The sequence below is a fragment of the Macaca mulatta genome, chromosome 6, assembly GCF_049350105.2.
Source record: "Macaca mulatta isolate MMU2019108-1 chromosome 6, T2T-MMU8v2.0, whole genome shotgun sequence".
In the NCBI taxonomy this organism is placed as follows: domain Eukaryota; kingdom Metazoa; phylum Chordata; class Mammalia; order Primates; family Cercopithecidae; genus Macaca; species Macaca mulatta.
The window spans coordinates 160,062,835-160,074,186 of NC_133411.1; the positions used below are offsets into that span (position 1 = coordinate 160,062,835).

General features: G+C 47.6%; 1 protein-coding gene and 1 long non-coding RNA gene across 3 annotated transcripts in view; one reads left to right on the forward strand and one right to left on the reverse strand.

Moving 5' to 3' along the window:
- The window catches only part of ANXA6 (annexin A6), a 59,352-nt gene extending 57,919 nt beyond the window's left edge, over positions 1–1,433 (reverse strand). For both annotated transcript variants that reach the window (XM_028849844.2, XM_015141252.2), the window contains exon 1: positions 1,311–1,433. The gene's annotated coding sequence lies outside the window, so the exon portion shown is untranslated. The remainder of the gene's footprint in view (positions 1–1,310) is intronic.
- LOC144329587 (uncharacterized) lies at positions 1,311–10,456 on the forward strand. The gene is made up of 3 exons (XR_013394962.1): positions 1,311–1,800; positions 7,221–7,336; positions 8,311–10,456. It is a non-coding gene; the product is annotated as an uncharacterized LOC144329587 (long non-coding RNA).
- The last annotated feature ends 896 nt before the right edge of the window (positions 10,457–11,352 follow it).

Below are 11,352 nucleotides of genomic sequence, written 5' to 3' on the forward strand. Positions count from 1 at the left end.
CAGTGCCCTCTGCATGGCTCAGGGCCTGCTGCTAGAAGGTCAGGGTCCACAGGGGCTGAAACTGGGGCAGCTGTTGACTTCACAATGAAGGGTTAAGCAGGTCAAGATATCCTGTCTGGGTCAGTGGGAGCAATTCCAAGCATGTTTTGGGCAAGGGGAAGGAATGATGGAGAGAAAAGGGCGGACTCTTGGGGGGAAACCAGAGTCCTTTCACAAACCCGGGAGCCATATGTCCAAATTTGGAATTGTCAGAGAAGACCCACTAGAATCTAGGGAAAAGAAGGAGGAGGCAGGAAGCCATGGCCAGATTAATTGTCCCAAAGGACCTCCTGCCCCTTCCCCTTGTAGGGCCTACAAGGGTTGTGCCAGGCTTCCCAAACCTATAATCAAGACTCCCAAACCTGCAATCATTCCATACAGCTGACAAACAAATCAATTTGCAAAGCCATTGTTTCCTTTGAAAGAGACTAGGTTTCTCAACTATGGACTTGGATAAGGAAATCCAGGCTCAGAGAGGGAAAGCCACCGCCCAAGGTCACACTGCAAGAGGGGCTGGGATTCCGATTCAGAGTATTTCGCTCCCATGCTGGTATATGGGGAATCATCTGAAGCCCCCAAACTCTGGGAAGGCCTAGACCTCTCAGGGGAAGCAGAAAGAAGGGTAATGCCCCTGCCTCACCATAGGAAGCCTCGGAGCCCCGCTGGGGGACTGCATTCATAGACGAGCAGTGGCCCAAAGGGGATGGGGTCCATGAGGCCTTGAGGTATGTACGGCCAGACGTTCAGCTGTCCGCACGCAGACAGCCCTCCCTCAACACCACACACAAGCCATTTCATAAGCAGCTGGAGGGTCCAACGCTCCAGCTCTCAGCCTTGGGCCTCAGCCACACCCTTCTCTGCGGGTCCTTTGACTGGCGTCCAGCTGACCCAACCCCGGACCTTCAAAGTCCCTTGAGCCCCCCAAGTTAAGGCCGGCAGGACCAGCCCCTGGCTTAGCCCCGGCGCCCCCACCCTCAACCAGACCCTCTGCGGCGCCAGGACTCCCTCCCTTCCCCTCCCCTCCCCTCCCCTCCCCTCCCCTAGCCAGGGCGCCCTCCGCCCACGCCTCTCCGCCCCGGCCCCAGATTTGCTTCGCTGAGGCCCCCAGACACACCCAGTCCGCGACACTCTCAGGTTACCGCGCCCTCCCGTCCCCGCTCCAGGCGCGGGGCACGGATCAGCCGATGACTGGGCGCTTATTGCTTGTGTCCCTGCAGCCCTCGGGAAGGGGTTCCCAGAGCGACTCCCCTCTACAGCCTCAGCTCACTCACCGCGCAGCGGAGGCCTCGGGTCGCGGACGGACGCACGGGCGCAGGGACTCGAGGACGCAGCGCTCGCTGGATGGGAGCCCGTTAGCCCAGCAGCAGCCGCAGCGCGGGGCGGGCCGGGAGGACAGCCGTGGGCTCCGAGCCGGACACGTGGCGCGCAGAGGCCAATCCAGAGCGCCCGCCTCCCTCCTCCACCCCACCCCTCCAGCTCCTTTGCTCTTGGAATCTTAGAATGTCACTAACCCGAGGGGCTCGCCGGGAGAACCTCCTCAGTTCCCGGCCCCCGGACCTGAGACCGAGAAGGAGTAGGGGCTTCGGCCAAGGTCACGCGGCCCTTCAGGGCTAAGAAGTCAGGGCTCCCGACTCCCGATTCTGGACACTTCCCCGCAAATCCTTACAACTCGCCAAAGCTTTGTTGAGAAACAGAAAATTGAGGTTTGCCAGGGGCACTTTATCTGCCAGATCAGATTCCCTGCCTCAACAGCTTCATCAGGTCGGTGGCATTATTTACCCACTTTCAGGAGGAGAGCCCAGTCCAGTTCCTGGACCAAGGTCACACAAATAGTGAGTTGCGGAGGCACGCTCCTTCGTGCTCTGGGAAGCAGGGGAAGGCAGGCAGGGAGACCAGCAGTTGTAATTCAGCGCTAGAACAGGAAAAATTGATAAATAGAATACAGATGAAACAGAATTATTGTCCCCAGGGTATTGGCAAGGCGATGAGGAAGTTAGAAGAATTGGACAGATACCTGTGGAAAGAGTGTTCCAGGCAGAGGAAACTGCTGGAGCAAATGCTCCTAGCAGGGGGCGACCTGGCGCCTCCGAGGATCAGCAGGGGGGCCAGTGTGGCTGGAATGGAGTGAGTGGGAGGGAGAGGAGAGATAAGAGGGACCCAATCAGGTGGGACCTCCCGGGCCCTTGAAGGCACTCTGTCTTTTACTTTGAGTCAACTGGGGAGCCATTGCAGGTTAGCAAAGGAAGGACATTATTTTTGGGCAGATGAAATCCACCTACCCGTTATTTTTGGGTAGGTGAAATCCACATAACATAAAATTAACCATTTTAAAGTCAGTAATTCAGTGGCATTTTGCACAGACACAATGTCGTGCACCCACCACTTCTATCTAGTTCCAAAACATTCTCATCACGGAAAAAGAAAACCCTATACCCATTAAGCAGCCACTCCTGACTTCCCCTTACCCCTAGTCTCTGGCAGCCACCAATTTGCTTTCTGCTATGGATGTGCCTCTTCTGGATATTTCATACAAATGGAATCACGTGATATGCAACCTTTCTTGTCTGACTTCTTTCATGTGGCATTTATTTGTTTTGTTTTTTGTTTGTTTTTGTTGTTGTTTTGAGACAGAATTTCACTCTTGTCGCCCAGACTGGAGTGCAGTGGTGTGATCTCGGCTCACCACAACCTCCGCCTCCTGGGTTCAAGCGATTCTCCTGCCTCAGCCTCCCGAGTAGGTGGGATTACAGGCATGCGCCACCGCACCCAGCTAATTTTATATTTTTAGTAGAGATGGGATTTCTCCATATTGGTCAGGTTAGTCTTGAACTCCCGACCTCAGGTGATCCACCTGCCTCGGCCTCCCAAAGTGCTGGGATTACAGGCGCGCCTGGCCTCATGTGGCATGTTTTTGAAGTTCATCCACACTGTAGCATGTATCAGCACTCCATTACTTTTTTTTTTTCAGTTGGAGTTTCGCTCTCGTTGCCAAGGCTGGAGTGCAGTGGCGTGATCTCGGCTCACTACAACCTGCGCTCTCGGATTCAAGGAATTCTCCTGCCTCAGCCTCCGGAGTAGCTGCAATTACAGGCATGCGCCACCGCGCGTAGCTAGTTTATTTTTGTATTTAGTAGAGATGGGGTTTCACCATGTTAGTTAGGCTGGTCTCGAACTCCTGACCTCAGGTGATCTACCTGCCTTTGCCTCCCAAAGTGTTGGGATTACAGGCGCCAGGCCCAGCACTCCATTCCTTTTAATGGCTGAATATTTTTCCATTGTATAAGTACACCGTAGTTTGTTTATCCATCCATCTGTTGACGGATAGTGCATTGTTTCCCCCTTTTGCTCATTGTGAATAGTGCTGCTAATGAACATTTGTATACAAATACTTATTTGAGTACCTGTTTTCAGTTGTCTTTGTGTATTTACCTAGGAATGAAATTGCTGGGTCATATAGTAATTCTACATTTAACTTTTTGAGGAACTGCCAAGCATTTTTTTCAGAGTGGCTGCAACATTTTATATTCCAATCAGCCATGTCATGTATGAGGCTTTTAATTTCTCCATGTCCTTGCCAACACTTATATTTTATTTTTTAAAAATTTGTATCCGGCCAGGCACAGTGGCTCATGCCTGTAATGCCAGTACTTCGGGAGGGCCGAGGTGGGTGAATTGCTTGAGCCCAGGAGTTTGAGACTAGCTTGGATAAAATAGCGAAACTTCATCTCTACAAAAAATTAGCCAGGTGTAGTGGCGCACGCCTGCAATCCCAGCTACTGGAGAGGCTGAGGTGGGAGGATCCCTTGAAGCTGGGAGGTAGAGGCTGCAGTGAGCCATGATCGCACCACTACACTCCAGCCTGGGTGACAGAGTGAGACTGTGTCTCAAAAAAACAAAAATACAAAAAACTTGTGCTCTAGTCATTTTGAAATGGCACCTATAATTGCGTTTTTGAGTTTCATTTCCCTTCTGACTAATGATATGGAGCATCTTTTTTGTGTGCTCATTGGCCGCTATTTGTACATCTTCTTTGGAAAAATATCTATTCATGCCTTTTGCTCATTTTTAAATTGGGTTGTTTGTCTTTTTTGTTGTTAAGTTATATGAGTTTTTTATATATTCTGGATAAGACTTTGGCGTTTTTTTGTTTGTTTGAGACAGAGTCTCGTTCTGTTGCCCAGGCTGGAGTGCAGTGGTGCCACGTCGGCTCACTGCAACCTTCGCTTCATGGGTTCAAGCAATTATTTCTGCCTCAGCCTCCCAAATAGCTGGGATTACAGGCACCAGCCACCATGCCCAGTTAATTTTTGTATTTTTTTTTAATAGAGATGGGGTTTCACCATATTGGCCAGGTTGGTCTTGAACTCCTGACCTCAGGTGATCCACCCACCTTGGTCTCCCAAAGTGCTGGGATTACAGGTGTGAGCCACCGCGCTGGCCAAGACGTATTTTTTAAAGCGTCACTGAAGTCTCCTGTGTTGAGAATACCGAATACTCTTAGGGGGAAGAGTAGAAGAAGGGATCTGCTAGGAGATTTTGCAGTAATCCAGGCAAGAGATGATGGTGGCTCAGCCAGCCTGGTATAAATGCAGGTGGGGGAAGTGGTTGGAGATGGGATGTATTTGAAGGTTGAACATGATTTCCGAAGGATCGGTTGGGAGGGGAGAAAGAGTCAAGAATGGCTTCAGGGATCCTGGCCTGAGCCACTGGAAGGATGGAGTTGTTATCACCTGAAATGAGCAAGGCTGCAGGGAAAGCAATTTTGGGAGTTAGAAGTGGGGAAAAGATCAGGAGTTTGGTTTTTGACCAGTTTGTTGAACATTTCTATTAGACAACATTTCTATTAGAACATTTCTATTAGACATTTCTGTTAGAACATTTCTATTAGATACTGACAGGCGATGTCAAGTAGGCAGCTGGCTAGTCAAGTCTGGAGTTCAAGAGATGAGATCCTTAAGGCAGAAGAGAACTAAAAATGGAGTCCTAATTTGGGAAAAGCAATCAGGCTGGTGGGACCAAGGGAAAGCAAAAAGAGAAAGCAGATAAGCTGTAAGTCTGCCTTTCTTCATGGACCAGGATGCATAGCCCTCCTGTGCCAATAACTCACAATCTTATCTATGCCCAGCTATCACCAGACCCTCAGCTGATAGAAAAATGCACGCAAGCTCCCTGCACCCTTGATGTTATCGGTACTGCACAAAGCCCTCCAGCACACAGCACAAGCACCATCCTATAAAATCCTTAACCAGACTTTGTTTTCTTGCGGTTAGCTTCTGTTTTGCTAACTTGCCCATTGCACCCTTGCAACGTATTTTCTTTTCTTTTATTTATTTATTTTTTTTAAGATGAAGTCTCACTCTGTCACCCAGGCTGTAGTGCAGTGGCACAATCTCAGCTCACCACAACCTCCGCCTCCCGGATTCAAGCGATTCTTCTGCCTTAGCCTCCTGAGTAGATGGGATTACAGGTGCGTGCCACCACACCTGGCTAATTGTTGTGTTTTTAGTAGAGATGGGGTTTCACCATGTTGGTCAGGCTGGTCTCAAACTCCTGACCTCGTGATCCGCCTCGGCCTCCCAAAGTGGTGGGATTATAGGCATAAGCCACCATGCCTGGCACCAACATATTTTCATACCTTCTCTAATAAATCTGCCTTTCTTTACCTACAACTGCCTTGGTACCTGCCTGTACCACCAGCCCCAAGAGGTTGCTGATCACCTGTGACACCAAAGACCAAGTCTGAGACACGCTCATGTTACCAGTTGGGGAGAGGCTGGGCCTGGTGACTCATGCCTGAAATTCCAGCGCTTTGGGAGGCTGAGGTGGGTGGATCACTTGAGGCCAGGAGTTCGAGACCAGCCTGACCAACATAGCTAAACCCCATCTCTACTAAAAATACAAAAAATTAGCTGGGTGTGGTGGCGCATGCTGTAATCCCAGCTACTTGGGAGGCTGAGGCAGGAGAATCACTCCCAGGAGGTGAAGATTGCAGTGAGCTGAGATGGCACCATTGCACTCCAGCCTGAGGGACAGAGTAAGACTCTCAAATAAAATAAAATAAAATAAGTTAAAAAAAAAAAGAGTTGGGGAGAAGAAAAGAATTCAGCAAAGGTGACTGGGAAGGCGATTGTAGTAAGATGGGAGGAAACTACTCCAGGAGAATGTGGTAGCAAAGTGAAAAATAAAGGAGTGATCAGGTGTGTCAAATGCTGCTTTTAGGTAAAGTAGGACAAGGTCTACAAATCTATCATTTGTAACAGTGTGAAAGCCAACATATCTCTTGCTGTGAATTGCAGAATGTTGGGGGTAAAGGCCTGATAGGAACTGGTGTAAGATAATAAGCGTAAACTACTTATTCCAGGAGTTTTGCTGTGAAGGCCAGCAAGGGAATGAGGCAGTGTCTGGCAAGGGAATTGGTGTCAAGAGAAGGGCTTTTATTTGATTTTTTTAAAGACTGAAGACATAATAGCATATTTGTATGCTGGTGGGAATTATCCGATAGAAAGTAAAAAAAATCGATGGAGGAGAGAGAAGGGAGAATTCCTGCAGCAATGTTTGGAGACAGAATGGGCTGTAGTGTGCAAAGTTAGGTCTATTCTTAATTTGCAATAAAAGTAACTGAAATTTTTGGTCTTTGCCCAAATTCAGCCCACGTGACTGAGGCAGGATTGAAAGCCAGATTCCCTTGACTGCAGAGCCCAGGGCCTTACTTCCTGAGCTGCAGCAGCAGTTAGGACTAAATGCTAATATACTGCTCATTCTCTTTGAGCTAATCATCACTTACTAGAATCAATCCTAAGAGAATAACCTAAAATACAGAGGAAGCTGTAGGCCCAACACTGTTTTATTGTTGTTTTTGGAGACGGGGTCTCGCTCTGTCACTCAGGCTGGACTGCAGTGGTGTGATCATGGCTCAACTGCAGCCTTGGCCTACCTCCCCAGGCTCAGGTGATCCCCTCACCTCAGCCTCCCAAGTAGCTGAGACTACAGGTGTGTGCCACCATGCCAGGCTAATTTTTATATTTTTTGTAGAGATGGTGTGTCACCGTCTTGCCTAGGCTGGTCTCCTGTGCTCAAGCTGTCCTCCTGCCTCAGCCTCCCAAAATACTGGGATTACACCAGCATTGGTATAATGTGAGCCACCATGCCCAACTTTTTTTTTTTTTTTTTTCCTGAAACAGGGTCTCCTTCTGTCCCCCAGGCTGGAGCAGTAGCATGATCTCGGCTCACTTCAGCCTCAACGTCCTGGGCTCAAGCTATCCTGCCACTTCAGCCTATGGAGTAGCTGGAACTACAGGTGCGCACCACCACACCCAGCTAATTTTTTTCATTTTTTTTGTAGAGATGAGGTTTCACTATCCAACACTGTATTTTTAAAATTGGTTTTTATTTCAATAGTTTTTGGGGAACAGGTAGTTTTTTGTTACATGGATAAGTTCTTTAGTGGTAATTTCTGAGACATTAGTGCACCTGTCACCCAAGCAGTGTACACTGTACCTAATGTGTAGTTTTTTATTTCTCCCCCATCACCCCAGAGTCCCCAAAGTCCATTATATATCATTCTTATGTATTTGTGTCCTTATAGCTTATCTCCCACTTATAAGTGAGACACATGATATTTGGTTTTCCATTCCTGAGTTGCTTCACTTAGAATAATTGCCTCCAACTCCAATGCAGGTTGTCATGAATGCCATTATTTTGTTCATTTTTTATGGCTGAGTAGTACTCCATGGTGTATATATACTACATATTCTTTTTTTGTTTGTTTTTTAAGATGGAGTCTTGCTCTGTCGCCCAGGCTGGAGTGCAGTGGTGCAATCTTGGCTCACTGCAACCTCTGCCTCCCGGGTTCAAGTGATTCTCCTGCCTCAGCCTCCTGAGTAGCTGGGATTACAGGCACCTACCACCACTCCCAGCTGATTTTTGTATTTTTTTTTTTATTAGAGGCGGGGTTTCACCTTGTTGGCCAGTCTGTTCTCGAACTCCTGACCTCAGGTGTTCCGCCCACCTCGGCCTCCCAAAGTGCTGGGATTACAGGCGTGAGCCACCGCGCTCAGCCCACATTTTCTTTATTTACTCATTGGTCGACGAACATTTAGGCTGGTTCCATATTTTTGCAATCGTAAATTGTGCTGCTATAAATGTGTGTGCAAGTGTCTTTTACATATAATGACTTGTTTTTCTCTAAGTAGATACTCGTAGTGGGATTGCTGGATCAAATGGTAGTTCTATTTTCAGTTCTTTAAGGCATCTCCATACTGTTTTCCATAGTGGTTGTACTAGTTTACCTTCCCTCACCGGCAGCAACACTATATTTTTGAAGTGCAAAAAGGAAACAGCCTACACATCCAGGAGCTGTGGAATTGCAACAAGCCGGGGTCACGCAGCCTTGCTTCCAGCTGGAAACAAACCCTGGAAGGAAGCATATGTGGATTGGAAACACGTGAAGATGACATCATCTTTTTGGCACTTCCCAGGCCCCTTCCTCTGTGGAGTGGCCCGTCTACAGGTGTCTGTAAGGGAAATGGCATGATGCTGTGATTTGGGCTGGAACAATGGACTGAGATTCCAGATTTTCTCACTTCCCTCGTCAGGGCTATAGTTTCTCTGATTATAGGACAAGAAAGTTCAAGATCTCCCAGTTGCCCACTGAGGAAGCTGGAAATGATCAAATATTGCCACCTGCTGGCAAGTTCCAGCTCGGCCTGACTTCCGTCAGAAGACGTATGTTCCCAGAGATGGGTCTCACTTGAAGCTCACTAGAGGAAGGGGCCCCAGGGGATACTGCTCAAATGATGACCTGGAACACCCACTTCCTCCACAAAAAGTCCCCTTAAGACCTTCTCGGTGTCTGGAATTCCTCCATAAGGGTTGAGGATTGTTTGTTTTTATAAGAGAGGAAATAAGAAGATTCTAACCACTTGGCATGAAACATTATTTTCTACTATGAGGTCTCAGCAACAGGAGGCCAAGTTGTAGGATGGCAGGAGCCCCTGGGAGAAGGATAGGCCTGAAAACAGCTGTAGTTAGAAAAAGCAGGGTAGTACAATGCTTTACAGTACAGCCTTTACATTTAAAAGAAAATGAACGAAAAAGCCCTGGGCTTCTGTTTCCACAACGTCCTAGCTCAGTGACTGTGAACCATTTTTTTTTTTTTGTCTGAGTTTCTGTTAGCTCAGTTATAATAATGAGTACTATAAAAGTATCCACCTTGTAAGATTGTTATGGAATGCACTGATATGACAACAAATCATTTAGCAGCAACTAGCACATAATAATGAGAATAAATATAAGCGTTACTATTACTATTAATTTAATGGATGAAGTCCTGGCCTATTCATCATAAGAGGTGAGAGCTAGTTCTAACTGGATTCTATTACCTTGCTCTTGAGTTTTGTTTCTATATGTACAGAGAGGGGAATGAGAATGAATTATGTCTTAAGATTCTTTTTGTGTTCAGACATGATGATTCTGAGTCTCTAACCATCTAAGGGTCCATTTCCTGGTTGAAGAGCCTGTTTCAAGACTCTATGACTCTGAGATCCTCTTTCTGGAATTCCAGGGTTCTATAACTCACTCAAAATTCTACTGAAAGGTTCCATTTGCACAAGGTATTCCCTCTGCATGGAATGAAAGTTCTTCCAAGCCTGGAAGAGCTTGCCTCACTAGCTCTTACTGCACATTTTGCCTTAAACAGCCCTTCTCAGAAATTCCTTCCTAATTCATCCTCCAATGTCTTTTATTTTTATTTTATTCTGTTTCATTTTTTATGAGACAGAGTCTCATCCTGTTGCCCAGTCTGGAGAGCAGTGGCATGATCAACCTCCATCGCCTGGGCTCAAACGATCCTCCTACCTCAGCCTCCTGAGGAGCTGGGACTATAGGCATGTGCCACCACACCCAACTAATTTTTGTATTTTTTGTAGAGATGAGGTTTTGCCATGTTGCCCAGGATGGTCTTGACCTCAGGGGCTCAAATAATCTGCCTGCCTCGGCCTCGCAAAGTGCTGGGATTATAGGTATAAGCCACTGTGCCCAGCCCTCCGCTGTCCTTTTTTATTTATTTAATTTCTGTTTATTTATTTATTGGTAGAGATGGGGTTTTGCCATGTTGCCCAGGCTGGTCTTGAACTCCTGAGCTCAAGCCACCTGCCTGCCTCGTCCTCCTAAAGTGTTAGGATTACAGGTGTGAGCCACTGCGCTCGGCCTCTCAATGGTCCTTTACGCACCCCTTCCCATCGTCTCTCCTAAAATTCTGTTTTTTTCCGTGATCGTACAGATCTTAATTGGTAATTATATTTTTATTTATGTGATTTTGGTTAATGCCTGTCTTCTTTATGTTTCCATTACTTGGTAAAGTAGATAATAACTATTAGCTGAATGAAAATGAATATGAATGAATTCTTCAATTCAAAGATTCCATGAGTGTTTATTGCCACGGTCTTCCATTTCAAACACTCCACACCACCTGCCCCACCTCAAGGTTGACACCTGGGAAGGGAGTGACCTTTCCAGTTTCATAATGTTGCCTGGACCATGTGTGCCCTGCCCGCTTGGTTTCCCACCCCTCCGTTATTGGCCTCTTTGGGATGCCTTGGATTAGAAGAGAAGGCTGAGCCATGTCTCTGCTATTGAAACCAGCCTGCAGCAGCTATTCATTCACAGCATATATTTGTCTAGTGCCCACAAAGTGCCAGGCACTGTGCTAAGGTACTGGGGACAAAGCATGAGCAAAGCAGACCCAGTCCCAGCTTCTGGAGAGCTCAGAGCCTAGAAGCCCAGAGGCAGACATTCATGACTCAATCTCACGAATTCTCATAAAATTACAAACCATGGTAAGTGCTTTGGGATGGAGAGGAACAGGCTGCTCTGAGAGCATACAACAGTTCACAGTCTAGATCCAGGACCTTGGGCTCAAGGGCACAACGGGGCCTTGGGCGGGTCCTACATGAGCATTATCTGAGACACGTGGATACTCTTCTTGTGGAATCTCTGCCCTGGGAAACCATCAGCTAGAACTTGGGTTCAAGGTGGTGGCCTGCCACGCTCCCAGCACTGTCCTTGAGATTCGTAATCCTGTGAGGCTGGAAGCTAAGCAATCACCTCTCAAATCCCTTCCCCTCCTTTTCAGTGGACTTGGTCACTGAAAAGAGAATGGTAAAGCCCTGGAAGGCCAGAACTCTAGTTGTCTGACACTCTCCTTGAACAGGCCAGGAAACTGGGGCCTAATGAGAAGAGGCTGTGCAAGGTCACACAGCAAAGGGCAAAGCGATAACGAGAACACAAGCTCCCCAGCGCCCCATTATCTGCTGC